Consider the following 16,476-nt stretch of genomic DNA (forward strand, 5'->3'; position numbering starts at 1 on the left):
CCATTTACTTCATCCTCCTGAAATTACACACCTATGACTTATTCTTGCTTGAATTATTGACCCAGACTGTTTCAATCTGTTCTCTACATTGCCATGAAAATGATCTATTTAAAACACAATTATGTAATCCTCTGCTACAAAACTTCATATGGCTGAATATTTGTTACAATATGTATTCTAAGGTTCTTAGCATGCTATAAAAGGCTCTAGGTCATCTTGCCATCATTTACTTCTCAGCCTATCATTTGCCAGATGCCTTCTTTTGTCCATGGTACATCTGCCTGAAATTTTCTCCTTTTACTTCATCTAACATATTTTTCTCGATCCTTCAAAAATCCCCTCTGACCCATCTCTTTAGAAAGTTCTTCTTGATTTTAACACTTAGTTTGAGTTACATGGTTCTTCTCTGTTTCAGTTGTGTTTTTGCTAGCCTGCCAGATAGAACATATTTAAAATCCTCTATTAATACTTTAAATATCATTAAAGGTAGACATTATGTATGAATTCCATAAACCAGCATGATGCCTGTAAAGTAGAAAGTGATTCAGAATTATTGTTGAATTTTAAATAAATGAGTTTTTTTTTCTCTTGGTGTGTAATACCTCAATAACATAGACATAATTAGGAAAGGAAAACAATTATATAAATGTGGACCAATGTGATAATTTTTGTAAGATGAGTTTTTACCTCTAACTTGTGAATGAGAATTTGAATTATAGTATCTATAACAATAAAATACAGCTGTGAATCTGAACTCCATTGGTTCCTGGATGCATAACCCACCTAAATGTCCACTTCCTCATCTGTAAAAATAATTTCTCAAAACTATTAATCAAGCTTATTGTAGGGATTGATTTAATGTACGTGAAGATGTCTGGCAGGGCCTTTGGCACATAATGAAGATATATTCAATACCTTAAAAAACATGGGCATTGGAGTGTGTCTTTGAATTTAGTTTTATTAGTCTCTAATTCAAAGTAAACTTTGGTAAATTACTTAATCTCCAAAGTCTCAGATTCACCAATGCCAAAACGGTAAGGCTATTGTGAATATGAAATAAAATCATCCACTTAATGTCCCTGGCACATTGCAAATAATGTTCAGTACTTGTTAATTATTATTAATATTATTAGAACAGACACTTAGTGAAGGACTGTTCTCTAAGTTCTTCCTACTTATGCTTTAGCTTAAGTATAAAAAGTAGTTACAGACACAATGACCGACCATTAAGAATTTTAGTATGTGGATTTTAGGACAGAGGAACTGTTAGAAAAGCATTTTTAAATTTTGAAGAGAGATGAAAATTGTTCTGCTTCATGGCATTTTTCTGTTGCATCGATTATACTTTTCCAGGTTTATTGAGATATAATTATATTACACTGTATCCATTACATTTTTTTTTTTAATTTTTTTTCAACATTTTTATTTATTTTTGGACAGAGAGAGACAGAGCATGAACGGGGGAGGGGCAGAGAGAGAGGGAGACACAGAATCGGAAACAGGCTCCAGGCTCCGAGCCACCAGCCCAGAGCCCGACGCGGGGCTCGAACTCACGAACCGCGAGATCGTGACCTGGCTGAAGTCGGACGCTTAACCGACTGCGCCACCCAGGCGCCCCTACATTTTAATTATATATACAATTATATAATTATACAACATTGTGTAACTATTAAGGTTATACAAAGTGATGATTTGGTACAGGTATATATTGAAAATTTTTACCAAAATAAGTTTAGTTAACATATCCTTCACCTCATATAATTGCCATTTTTTGTTGTTGTTGCTAGAATGAAAACATTTAAGCCATACTCACTAGGAAACTTTCAAGTATATAATACAGTATTGGTAATTATAGTCTCCACATTGTACATTAGATCCCCAGAGCGTATTCCTCTTATAATTGGTAGTTTTTGCCCTTTGAACATCTCATTTTCACCTCTTTCCTCCTCAGTTCCTGGTAACCACCAGCCTTTTTAGATTTCTACATAGTGAGATCAGACAGTATTTGTCTTACTCTGTCTGACTTATTTTATTTAGTATAATGCCCTCCAGGTTCATTAATGTCACAAATGGCAATATTTTCTTCTTTTTATGGCTGCATAACATTTTGTTGGATGTATCTACCACATTTTCTTTATCCATTCATCTGTCAATGGACACACAGTTTTGACTACTGTGAATAATACTACAGTGACAATGGAAGTACAGATATCTCTTGGAGATACTGATTTTATTTTCTTTGGGTATATAACCAGAAGAGGTCCTACTGGATCATATGGCATTTCTATTTTTTTTCCAAATTTTTATTTAAACTCTAGTCAGTTAACATATAGTATAATATTGGTTTTAGAAGTAGAATTTAGAGATTCATCACTTACACAAAACAGCCATTGCTCATCATAACAAGTGCCCTCCTTAATACCCATAACCCTTTTAGTCCATCCATCACCCACCTCCCTCCATCAAACATTAGTTTATTCTCCATAGTTAAGAGTCTCTTACGGTTCTTTCCCTCTCTTTTTTTTCCCCTTCTCATATGTTCATCTGTTTTGATTCCTAAATTCCACATGAGTGAAATCATATAGTAATTTTCTGTCTTGGACTGACTTATTTAATTTAGCATAATAGCTGTAGCTCCATCCACATTGTTACAAATGGCAAGATTTCATTTTTTATGGCTGATATTCCAGTGTGTGTGTGTGTGTGTGTGTGTATTGTGTGTGTGTGTGTGTGTGTATCACTTCTTTAATCATTCACTAGTCAGTGGACACCTGGGATCTCTCTATAGTTTGGCTATGGTTGATAATGCTGCTATAAACATTAGGGTACATGTACCCCTTCTAACCTGTATATTTTATCATTTGGGTAAATACTTAGTGCAATTGCTGGATCATAGGGTAATTCTACTTTTAACTTTTTGAGGAACCTCCATACTGTTTTCCAGAGTGGCTACTCCAGTTTGCATTCCCACCAACGGTGTAAGAGGGTTCCCCTTTCTCCACATCCTCACCAACATTTGTTGTTTCCTGTGTTGTTAATTTTAGCCATTCTGACAGGTGTAAGGTAGTATATCATTGTGGTTTTGATTTGTATTTCCATGATGATGAGTGATATTGAGCATCTTTTCATGTGTCTGTTAGCCATATGGATGTCTTGTTTGGAAAAGTGTCTATTCATGTCTTCTGCCCCTTTATTAACAGGGTTATTTGTTTTTTTGGGTGTTGAGTTTGGTAAGTTCCTTATAGATTTTAGATACTAACCCTTTATCCGATATGTCATTTGCAAATATCTTCTCCCTTTTTGTTGGTTGCCTTTTAGTTTTGTTGATTGTTTCCTCAGCTGTGCAGAAGCTTTTTATCTTGATGAAGTCCCCATGGTTCATTTTTGCTTCTGTTTCCCATGCCTCTGGTGATGTGTCTAGTAAGAAGTTGCTATGGCTGAGGTCAAAAATATTGCTGCCTGTGTTCTCCTCTAGGATTTTAATGGTCTTCTGTCTCACATTTAGGTCTTTCATCCATTTTCAAATTATTTTTATGTATGGTATAAGAAAGTGGTCCAGTTTCATTTTTCTGCATATTGGTGTCCAGTTTTCCCAACACTATTTGTTAAAGAGACTGTCTTTTTTCCATTGGATATTCATTCCTGTGTTGTCAAAGTTTAGTAGACTGTAAAGTTGTGGGTCCATTTCTGTTTTTTTTTAAATGTTCCATTAATCTGTGTCTGTTTTTGTGCCAGTAGTATACTGTCTGGATACTACCGCTTTGTAATATAACTTGAAGTACAAAATTGTGATGCCTCCAGCATTGCTTTGCTTTTCAGGATTGCTTTGGCTATTTGGTCTTTTGTGGTTCCATACAAATTTCAGGATTGTTTGTTCTAGCTCTGTGAAAAATGCTGGTGGTATTTTGATAGGGACTGCATTAATTGTGTAGATTGTTTTGGGTAGTATAGACATTTTAACGATGTTTGTTCTTCTAATCCATAAACATGGAATGCTTTTCCATTTCCTTGTGTCTTCTACAATTTATTTAATAACTGGTCTATAGTTTTCAGAGCACAGAAATTTTACCTCTTTGGTTATGTTTATTGCTAGGTATCTTATGGTGTATAGTGTAATTGTAAATGGGAGAGATTCATTGATTTCTTTTTCTGCTACTTCATTACTGATGTATAGAAATGCAACAGATTTCTGTATGTTGATTTTTGTATCCTGCGACTTTACTGAATATGTGTATCAGTTCTAGCATTTTTTTGGTGGAGTCTTTCAAGTTTTCTACATACAGTATCATGTAGTCTGGAAAGTGAAAGGTTGACTTTTTCCTTGCCTATTTGGATGCCTTTTCTTTCTTTTTGTTGTCTGATTGCTGAGGCTAAGACTTTCATTACTATGTTAAATAGTAATAAGAATGGACACGACTTGTTACTGACCATAGAGGTAAAGCTCTCAGTTTTTCCCCATTAGGGATTATATTTGCTGTGAGTCCTTCATTGATAGCCTTTATTATGTTTTGAGGTATGTTCCCTCTATCCTGCTTTGTTGAGGGTTTTTATCAAGAATGGATGCTATACTTTGTCAAATGCTTTCTCTGTGTGTATTGAAAAGACCATATGATTGTTACCCTTTCTTTTATTAATGTGGTGTATCACATTGGTTGATTTGCAAATATTAAACTAGCGCTGCAGCCCAGGAATAAGTCCCACTTGATCATAGTGAATAATTGTTTTACTGTACTGTTGGATTTGATTTCTAGTATTTTGTTGAGAATTTGTGCATCCATATTAATAAGGGATATTGGCCTATTATTCTTTTTAGGGGAGTCTTTGATTTTAGAATCAGGGTAATGCTGGCCTTGTAGAACGAGTTTAGAAATTTTCATTTTTATTTTTTTGGAACAGTTTGAGAAGAATAGGTATTAACTTTCTTTAAATAGCTGGTAGGATTCCCATGGAAAGCCATCTGGCCCTGGACTTTTGTTTGTTGGGAGATTGTTGGTTACTGATTCCATTTCTTTGCTGTTTATGGGTCTGTTCAAATTTTCTATTTCTTTCTCTTTTAGTTTTAGTGGTTCATATATTTGTAAGAAGTTTTCCATTTCTTTCAGATTGCCCAGTTTGTTGGCGTATAATTTTTCATAATCTCTTATAATTGTTTTTGTTGTGTTGTTTTTGATTTCTCCTCTCATTTGTGATTTTATTTATTTGGGTCTTTTTTCTTTTGGTTAAATCTGGCTAAGGGTTTTTCAATCTTATTAATTCTTTCATAGAACAAGCTCTTAGTTTTGTTATCTCTTCTACTGTTTTTTTGTTGTTTTATTTTGTTTTGTTTCTATGTCATTTATTTCAATTTGAATCTTTATTATTTCAATTTTCATGCTGGCTTTAGGCTTTATTTAATGTTCCTTTTCTAGTTCCTTTAGGTGTAAGGTTAGGATGTGTATTTGAGACTTTTCTGGCTTCTTGATGTAGACCTGTATTGCAATATACTTCCCTCTTAAGATTTCCTTTGCTGTATCCCAAAGATTTTAGACTGATGCATTTTCATTTTCATTTTCATTTGCTTCCATGTGTTTTCTTTGTTGTTGTTGTTCTTATTCTTGAATTTCCTGGTTAGTCCATTTATTCTTTACTAGAATATTTTTTAACCTCCATGCATTTCTGATCTTTCCAAATTTTATCTTGTGGTTGACTTCAAGTTTCATTGTGTTGTGATCTGAAACCTTCATAATATGATCTCAATCTTTTTGTACTTGTTGAGGACTGATTTGTGACCTAGTAGGTGATCTGTTCCAGAGAATATTACATATGCACTCAAAAAGAATGTGTATTCTGATGCTTTAGGATGAAACATTCTGAATATATCTGTTAAGTACATCCAGTCCAATGTGTCATTCAAAGCCATTGCTTCCTTATTGATTTTCTGCTTAGATGATCTGTTCATTGCTGTAAGTGGGTGTGTTAAAGTCCCCTATTATTATGGCATCATTATTGAGTTTCTTTATTTTTGTTATTAATTGATTTATACATTTGGGCACTCCTAAGTTGCAGGCATAAATATTTGCAATTATTAGATGAAATCGATGGATACACCCCTTAATTATGATATAATGCCCTTCTTCATCCATTGTTATATTTGTTTTAAAATCTAGTTTGTATAAGTATGGCTATTTCAGCTTTCTTTTGGTGTCTGTTAGCATGATAAATTGTTCTCCATCTCCTCGCTTTCAATCTACAGATGTCTTTAGATCTAAAATGAGTCTCTTGTAGACAGCATATGGATGGGTCTTGTTTTTTTATCCTTTCTGATATCCTATGATTTTTGATTGGAACATTTAGTCCATTCACATTCAGAGTGATTATTGAAAGATATGAAGTTAGTGCTATTGTGTTACCTGTAAAGTTGGTTTTTCTGGTGGTATTCTCTGTTCCTTTCTAGTCTGTGTTGCTCTTGGTCTTTTTTTCCCCTCAAAGAATAGTTCTTTTTCCCTTTAATATTTCTTACAGGTCTTGTTTAGTGGTCCTGAACCCGTTAGTTTTTGTTTGGGAAATCTGTCTCTCCCTCTATTTTGAATGTACGTTTGCTGGATAAAGTATTCTTGGCTGCATATTTTTCCCATTGAGCACATGGAATATAACATGCCACTCTCTTCTTGCCTGCCAAATTTCTATAGACAGATCTGCTGTGAATCTACTGTCTTCTCTGGTCAGTTAAGGACTTTTATTCCCTTGCTGCTTTCAGGATTCTTCCCTTGTCTGTGTAATTTGTGAATTTGACTAGGATATGTTTTGGTGATGGCTAGCTTTTGTTGAATTATGGGAGCTCTCTGTGCTTCTTAGATTTCAGTGTTGTGTCCTTCCCCAGATCAGGGAAGTTTTCAGCTATAATTTACTCAAATAAACCTCCTTTTTCTTTCTCCTTCTTCTTCTGGGCCTCCTATGATACTAATGGCACTGTGCTTTAAGAAGTCTCAGAGTTCCCTAAATCTATTTTTGTCATCTAGTACCTTTATTTCAATCTTTTTTTTAGCTTCATTATTTTCCATAATTTTATCTTCTATATCACTGATTCATTCCTCTACTTTGTCCATCCTTGTTGTCATTACATCCATTCAGTTTTGCATCTTGTTTATAGCATTTCTGATTTTGGCCTGACTAGTTTTTAGTTCTTTTATCTCTGCCTTAAGGGATTTTCTAGTGTTTCCTATGCTTTTCTCAAGCCCAGCTATTATCCTTATGATTAGAGTTTTAAATTCTGGTTATTTTTCTTGTATCTGTATTGATTAAATCCATGCACCTGGCTTCTTCCTGTTCTTTCTTTTAAGGTGAATTCCTCTGTCTTGTCATTTAGTCTGGGTCACTGTTTTTTGTGTGTGTGATTGTTAGGAAAGCCTGTTGTATTCCTGCTCCTGAAAGTAACAGCTATATTAAGAAGTGAAAAAAAAGTAAACTAGATCTTAGGTGTGTTTTGGTCTGCTTGTTAAAAAACCTAGATCCAAAAACAAAACAAAACAAACAACAAAAAAAGGAAGGTACATACTATTTCTGTTACCCAAGAACAGAAGCTTCTGCAGCTACCCTGATCAGTAGACTTGGTGCATACTAGGGGTTTGTGCTGGTCTCCTGGGGATGGGGCCTACTGCACTGATGTTCGGGCACCATCAAGCCAGCCAGGCATGACCCAGGTGATGGCAAAGACTTCCAGAACTTCAGACTTTGTGCTCTGCTGCTTATAAAAAATTGTGTGGAGATGCACCTGCAGGGTGCAGGGGAATGGGGCTTCTTGTAAGCAGCTCTGGCCTCCACTTGGTGGCACTGCTTTCCTCACTGAGGTTGGTTAGTGCTGATAGGTAGAAGGGAAAATGGTGTCACTCCACTCTCTCATCCCTAGAGAGGGCAGTTCATGGCTGCCACTCTTCAGGGAGCCCTCACAAAAGAGCAAAAAATCATGTGTTATTGTCCCTAGCTTCCACCAGATCCCTCCCTTCACGCTGCCTGCATCTGAGCTGTCTACCTGCCTCGTGTCACAGTACCCTTTTATGTCAGAACTGTGGCTGGGTTTTGAAACTCCAAATTTTGGGGACATGTATGAAGTAGGCCAGCACTGATTCTCTGAGGAAGGGTCTCATCACAGTTTTGCCATTTGCCAGTTTGTTCCAGAAAAGCAGTCACACAACCAAACAGTGTTTCAGAGTTTATGGTAAGACACAGCACAAAGCCAGCACCAAGATTTGCTCTCCTCATCTGGTGTCTTTATTCCTATGCTAGGGAACAGGACAGAACATTGTCCTTGCTGGTTCTTTTTGTCCCCTGAACAGCCTTGTGGTAAATATCAAATGCATTCCAACCAGGGGAACTGTTTCTCCCTATGTGACCCAGGGGATCCTTAGACGAAGCTGCCCATTCCTTGGTCCTTGCTTTTCTTCCCCACTTAAGCACCACCAAGACTGTGAGGCACGACCCTGGCGATGGTGTAGACCTCCAAACCTTCAGACTTTTTGCCTGACTGCTTATAAAAATTTGGAGTTCATTCCCTCTCCTTTTCCCTGTCAGTGATTTTGGGGAACAGTTTTTCTTATATAATCCCCTGCACATGCTTTCACTCTTTCTCTTTTGCTCCTCTCCATGATCAGGGCTTCCTCCCCTTCTCAGTACCTGTAGTTCTTTTCTCCCTGCAAATCAGTTCTCTGCAGCTCCTACCTTCCATGCTATGGTCATTTTTTCTACCTCTAGTTGTCCAGTTTTTTTCTCTCAATCCTCAGATTGATTTCTTGGGTGTTCAAAATAATTTGATATTTATCTATCTGTGTCCAAGGGACAAGGCAAGCTTAGGGTCCTCCAACTCTTCTACTATCTTAATTTTTTTTTGTTTACAAATCGCCATACTGGTTTTAATGGCTGTATAATACATTGTTACTAACAGTGTACCCTTTTCCCAACAGTCTCACCAATACTTGTTATCTTTCAACTTTTTGATAATATATTCTAATAGGTGTGAAATGGTTTTTCCTCATTTCTTTGATAGAAGTGTTGAGCATGCATTCTTAATACCATCTTTTATGTTGGCTATTTGTGTGTCTTCTTCGGAAAATTGTGTATTGATATCTTTGGCCATTTTTAATTTTTTTTTTTTTTTGCTGTTAAATTATATGAGTTTCTTAGAGATTTTGGTTATTAACCTTTCATCACATATGTGGTTTGCAAATATTTTCTCCAATTTCATAGGTTAGCTTTTTATTTTGTTGATGGTTTACTTTGCTGTGAAGGAGCTTTTGTTTGAGATAGTCCCATTTATTTATTTTTGCTTTTGTTGCCTGTATCTTTGGCATCATATCTGAAAAATCATTGCCCTGACCAATGCCAAGGAGATTTTACATAGATTTTCTTTTAGGAATTTTATGGTTTCAGGTCTTCCATATAAGCCTTTAATCAATTTCAAGATTTATGCTTGTTTTTGTGAGTGATGTAAGAGAGGGGTCCAGCTTCTTTCTTTTGAATGTGAATATCCAGTTTTCCCAATGCTATTTATTGAAAATACTATCCATCTTAATTGTGGGTTCTTGGAACCCTATCGAAGATTAGCTGAGTACATATGTGTGGATTTCTCAGCTTTCTATTCTGTCCTATTGGTCTACGTTTCTGTGTTTATTCCAGAACTGCTTTATACTGTTCTGATTACTGTAGATTTGTAATATAGTTGGAAATGGGGTTTCATCATATGAATTTTAGAATTTTTTTCTATTTCTGTGAAAAATGCCATTAGAATTTTAAATAGGGATTGCTTTGAATGTTTAGATCACTTTGTGTCATAGACTTTAAAAACCTTAATTTTTCTAAGAACACGAGATATCTTTCATTTCTCTTCACTTTTTGGATAAAAGTCTTGTTTTCAATGTACAAATCTTTAACCTCCTTAATTTTTAAGGTTTCTATTGTTTTTTGTTATGCTATTGAGTGGTTCTCTTGATTTCTCTTTCAGGTAACTCACTTATTATATAGACATACAGCTTATTTTTGTATGTTGATTTTTGTATCCTGAAAGTTTACTGAATTTGTTTAATAGTTTTTGGTGAAGTCTTTAAGGTTTCTGTATAAAAAAAATCATGTCACAAACAGATCATTTTATTTCTCACTTTCTGACTTGGATGCCACTTATTTCTGTTTCTGCTTCATTGATCTAGGATTATGTTTGATAAAACTGATTAAAGTGAGCATCTTTGCCTTATCGCTGATATTTGAGGAAAATCCTTTAGCCTGGGCTTGTCATATTATGTTGTAATACATTATTTCTATACCTTATATGTTGAGACTTTTAGTCATCAAACAGTGTAGATGCTTGTTTTGCATCTATTGAGATGATCATATGATTTTTATTATGCATTCTGTTATGGTGGCATATCACATTTATTGTTTTGTGTCTATTGAACCATCTTTTTATCCCAGTGATAAATACCACTTGATCATGGCATATGATCCTTGTCCTCTTGGATTCGGTTTGCTACTATTTTGTTGAGTATATTTACACCTAAGATAATTAGGGATATTGGCCTATAAAAAATTTCTTGTATGGTAATTTCCTGGATTTTATATGAGGGCAAAACTGGCCTTATAAATGAGTTTAGAAGTATGCCTTCCTCTCAACTTTTTGAGAGAGTTTGCTAAAGATGGTATTAATTCTTCCTTAAATGTTGCTAGAATTCACCAGTAAAGCCTTCTGGTCCTGGGCTTTTATATGTTGAGAAATTTTTGATTATTCATTTTCTAAGAATTTTGTTAGTCTACTAAGATTTTTTATTTCTTCATAATTCACTTTGTGATAGGTTTCTAGGAATGTATTCATTTTTTCCATGTTATAAAAATTTTGGGGATATGGACATTCATGGTCTTTCAAGATCTTTTGTATTTCTATGGTAGCAGTGGTAGCAGTTTAATGTCTTCTCTTTCATTTCTGATTTTATTGGAGCCTTCACTCTTTTTCTTAGTCTAGCTAAGGGTCTATCCATCTTGTTTTTTTAAATTAAAAAAACCCTTTTAGTTTCATTGATCTTGTCTGTTGTTTTATTTGTCTCTATTTCATTTATTTCTGCTCTTTATTTCCTTCCTTATTCTATATTTGGGATTAGTTTGTTTGCCTTCTTATAGTTCCTTGAATATAAAATTAGGTCATTAATTTGTGATATTTTTAATTGAAGCATAATCAACATGCAGTGTTATATTAGTTTCAGGGGTACAATATAATGATTCAACAATTCTATACATTATTCAATGTTTTTCCCCTTAATGTAGTTATTTATTACTGTAAATATCCCACTTAAAACTGTCCTTGCTGCATCCCTTAGATTTTATTACGTTGTGTCTCTTTGTCTTGAGATATATTTTAGATTCCCCTTTTGATTTATTCTTTGATCCACTGGTTATTTTGAAATGTGTTTCATTTCCATGTATTTGTTAATTTTCCAGCATTTCTAATGTTACTGATTTCTGATTTCATACCATTTTCATACCAAAAAAGACTTATGATTTTCAGTTTAAATTTGTTAAGTCTTGTTTTGTGACTTAACATATGATCTATTCTGCACAATGTTCCCTGTACATGAGAAAAATGTGTATTTTGCTGCTATTGGATGTTCTGTATATGTCTGTTAGTTCTATTTGTTATAATTTATAGTTCAAGTCCATTATTTCATTACTGATTTCATTCCTAGATCGTCTCTGAAATGTTGAAAGTGAGGTATTGAAGTCTTTTACTATTGCTATCTTTTTCTGTCTTTGGATCTTTGTTCCTAGTTATATATAAATAAATATTTACATATTTATAATTGTTACATTGTGTTAATGAATTGACCTTATTGTCCTCATACAATGACCTTTTTTAAATCTCATTACAGCTTTTGATTCAAAGTCTGTTTGCTCTGCTTGAAGTATAGCTACCCTTATTCTTTTATTTTTATTTCAAGGGGATGCTTTTTCTATTCTTTCAGTTTCACTATGAGTGTCCTTAAGCAAATTCCTTATATGCAGCATATAGTTGGGTCTTGTTTTTGTTGTTTAAATTTATTCACCCATTCTATCTGGTTTTTTTTCATAGTATAATGGCCTATGGCATTTTTTAAATCAGTATTTATTAATTTTAGGGTTACATTATTATTGAGCAGAAAGTACAGAGACTTCTCATATACCCTTACCCCCCAATATGGACAACCTCCCCCACTACCAATATCCCATACCAGAGCAATACATTTGTTAAATCAATGAAATTACATTGACATATCATTGTCATCCAGAGTCCATAGCTTACATTAGAGTTCACTCTTGGTATTGTACACTCTGTGGGCTTTTACAGATGTATAATGACCTGTATCCACCATTATAGTATCATACAGTTTTTACTGCCCTAAAGATCCTCTGTGCCTCAGCTATTTTTGCCTGCTTCCCCAGCCCCAGGCGACCACTGATTTTTACTTTGTCCATAGTTTTGCATTTTATATAAATCATATAGTTGGAATTATATAGAATGTACCCCTTTCATATTGGTTTCTTTCACTTAATGATATTCTTTAAAGATTCCTCCGTACTTATTTTTCAACAGAGTGAATCTCCATTGTCAGGATATATCATAGTTTATTTTTTTAATATACATCCAATTAGCATATAGTACAACAATGATTTCAGAAGTAGATTCCTTAATGGCCCTTACCCATTTAGCCCATGCCCTCTCCCACAAACCCTCCAGGAACCTTCTGTTTGTTCTCCAGAGTGTCTTATGTTTTGTCCCCCTCCCTGTTTTTGTATTATTTTTGCTTCCTTATCCTTGTGTTCATCTCTTCTCTGTCCTCGTATGAGTGAAGTCACGTGATACTTGTATTTCTCTAATTTTGCTTAGCATAATTCCCTCTAGTTCCATCCACGTAGTTGCAAATGGCAAGATTTCATTCTTTTTGATTGCTGAGTAATACTCCACTGTGTGTATATACCACATCTTCTTTATCCATTCATCCGTCAACGGACATTTGGGCCCTTTCCATACTTTGGCTATTGTTGATAGTGGTACTATAAATACTGGTGTTCATCAGCCATTCTATCTTTTTACTGGATAATTTAATCAACTTACATTTGGGGTAATTGTTGATAAATAAGGACTTATGTGAATTTAATTTTTTTCAGATTTCTCTGTAGTTTCTTTGTATCTTTCTTTGTCACTGTAAATTGATGATATATATATATATTGGTATTGGTATGCTTTCATTCTTTTCTCTTTTTGTGTGTATCTACTATAGGTTTTGCTCTGAAGCTTAAATGAGACATAATTATAACCATTCATTTAAGCTGATAACTTGAATCATATACAAAAGCTCTTACACATTTACTTGCCACCCCATTTTTTATGTCATAGTTTACATTTTTATTGAAGTATAGTTGATGTACAATCTTAATGTCAGATGCACATCATGATTGAACAACTCTATGCTATGCTTACCACAAGTGTAGCTACTATCTGCCACCATACAAAACTATTACAGCACCACTGACTATATTCCCCATGCTGTGTTTTTCATTCCATTACTTATTTATATAACTAAAAGCCTGTACCTTCAACTCCTGCTCACCCTTTTTTTCATATCTCCCCACTTCTTCTCCCCTCTAGCAACCACACATTTTTCTATATTTATGGGTCTGTTTCTACCTTTTTTGTTAATTTGATTCACTTGTTTAGGTCCCATATAAAAGTGAAATCACATGGCATTTGTCTTTGTCTGACCTATTGACTTAGAAAATTACCCTCTAGGTCCATCCACATTGTTGCAAATGACAAGATCTCATTCTTTTTTATAGCTGAGTAATATTCCAGTGTGTGTGTGTGGTTTGTACGTACCACATCTTCTTTATCCATTAATCTATCAATGGACATGTGGGTTGCTTCCATTATCTTGGCTATTGTAAATAATGCTGCAATAAATATAAAGGTTCATATACCTTTTTGAATTATTATTTTCTTTGGGTAAATACCCAGTAGTGGAATTATTAGATCATATAATAATTCTATTTTTAATTTTTTGAGGAACCTCCATACTGTTTTCCACAATGACTGTATAAATTTACATTTCTACCAATGTACAAGAGTTCCCTTTCCTCCACATTCTCACCAACATGTGTTATTTTCTGTCTTTTTGATTCTAGCCATTCTGACAAGTGTAAGGTGAGCTGTCACCATGGTTTTGATTTGAATTTCCCTGCTGACTCGTGATGTTGAGCATCTTGTCATGTGTCTATTGGAAAACTTACATCTTTTTATGTTACCTATCCATTAACAAAACATTGTAGCTAAAGTTCTTTTTTAAACTTTTGTCTTTTGGCTGAAGCACATGCTCTGTGTCCCAGGTGGAGTGAGACATGGGGCAAGGAGTTGGGGCATGTGCCCTGAGTCCCTAGGCTTCCACTCTGAAAGGACTGGCCATCCCTTGAAGCCTGGCTAACCAAAAGCTTGCCTGAAATCCAGAATTTGAGTTGGATTTTGTAAGAGGCTTCACAAGCTGGAGTAGGTCTGAGGTGTAGGTCACTGATGTGAGAGAAGGTTGCCTGAAGATGCATTCTGAGGGACCCTATTAATGGAGGGATATCTGGTTTACCAGGTGTAAACCAGAAGTATGACATCTGGGAAGACTTCACTCTAGCCAGATAGTAGTCTATTATAGACTTTTGCCTTAAGAAGCATCATAAAGGAGGAGAGAAGGGGCTTAGAGTCAAGACTGTGTTTGGCAGACACACAAATGGATACACATAACCAGAGCAGGAAAGACCATCTTCCATAACAGAAGAGCTTTTGAAATTTCAGCATTATTTTATAGTTTTTAGAACCTTAAATGTGTGACCTTACACATTAAGAAACCCTCAAACAAAAAGGTCAAAAACAGATTCCAGGCTGCAGTGTTTCAACTAATGTCTATTTCATATCCACAATCCACAGAACCAATTTCTAGGTCTTTAGGATGTATTTTATAGGTTTGAAGGGCAACATCATCCATTCAATAAACCTTTCCCCAAGAAGTTAATGAGTATGAACACACTTTAACTTACCTTTGAGTTCAAAGTGATTTGCATACCATTCTAGTATTAGACTATTGCAAATCTGATTATATATTCACCTTTTTCAGTGATTTTATATAATAAGTAACATGAAAACATATGAAGAGTGTTCTAATTTTAGTTTAAAGAATACTCTTTAGTAATTCTTATAAGGCCAGTCTAGTGTGAGGAACTCTGTCAGCTTTTGTCTAGTAAATTATTTATCTCTACTTCATTTATAAAGGACAACATTGTTGGATAAAGCATTCTTAGTTGAAAACCTTATTTTTCTTTCATCACTTTGAACACACCTTATTCTCTCCTGTATATGAAAATTTTCTGCTGAGAAATCCACTGGTAGCCTTATGGGTGTTTCCTTGTATGTGATGAGTGTTTTTTCTTTTGTTTTCTGTTGCGCTTTTAAAATCCTTTGAGCTTTGATTTTTAAGAGTTTGTAAGGTAACTTGGTGAAAATATCTCTGCTACAGGTTAGGGATATTTGAGCTTCATGTACTTGGATGTCCATATCTTTCCTCAGACTTAAGTTTTTAGCCATTAGTTCTTTCAACTAGATTTCTGTCCCCCTTTTTAATTCTCCTTCTAGATTCCCATAATGTGAGTATTAGCACTCTTGATGGTGTTCCATAGATCCCCTAAGTGTTCATTTTTGTTCATTTTTATCCTCTGGTTAATTTCAGGAGATATGTTTCAAGTTTGCAGATTCCTGTTTCTGCTTGATCAATATGTTGTTGAAGCTCTTTATTACATTTCTTTCATTTATTGTGTTATTCTCAAGAATTTCCTTTTGGTACTATTTTATTATTCCTATCTCTTTGTTGAACTTTCCACTTTTTATTGTTTTATTGAGTTTATTGAATTGTCTCTGTTCTCTTTAATCTTTCCCAGCTTCCTTAAAATTATTTCAAATACTTTTTCCGGTAACTTTATTATTTTTTCCCTTGGTGATGTCATATTCTCTTGCTTTTTCATGTCTCTAGTGCCTTTGAGTCAATATGGGTGATATTGAGGAAGTAGTCCCATCTTCTACTCTTTTGGGGACTTGTTTTAGTGTGGATTGATTTTCACCTACTCACAGCTGCAAAAGCACTGGCTGGATGGGATGAAGCGTCTCTGGTTATGAGGCTGCTTGGGTCCCTCTGGTATCTGTTTTGTTTGTAGAGGAAGTTTCTTGTTCAGGGAGTTCCTCTAGATGTCTGGTCAGGTGCATCGGTGCTCAGAGCAGCAGTAGAGCCAGCGTCCTGGGATAAGGGCGATACAGAACTGAGACACCTGGGGCACAGACATAGTTGCTGAGGCAGTGGTGCCTGAGGTGTGGGCATAAGCAGATAACCTATGGAAACAGCATCCATGTCTTTAGAGTCCACTGCTGTGACTTGGGCCCTGAGGGTGGGGAGGACA

The sequence above is a fragment of the Herpailurus yagouaroundi genome, unplaced genomic scaffold (assembly GCF_014898765.1).
Source record: "Herpailurus yagouaroundi ecotype Mexico unplaced genomic scaffold, PumYag 186, whole genome shotgun sequence".
Taxonomy (NCBI): Eukaryota; Metazoa; Chordata; class Mammalia; order Carnivora; family Felidae; genus Herpailurus; species Herpailurus yagouaroundi.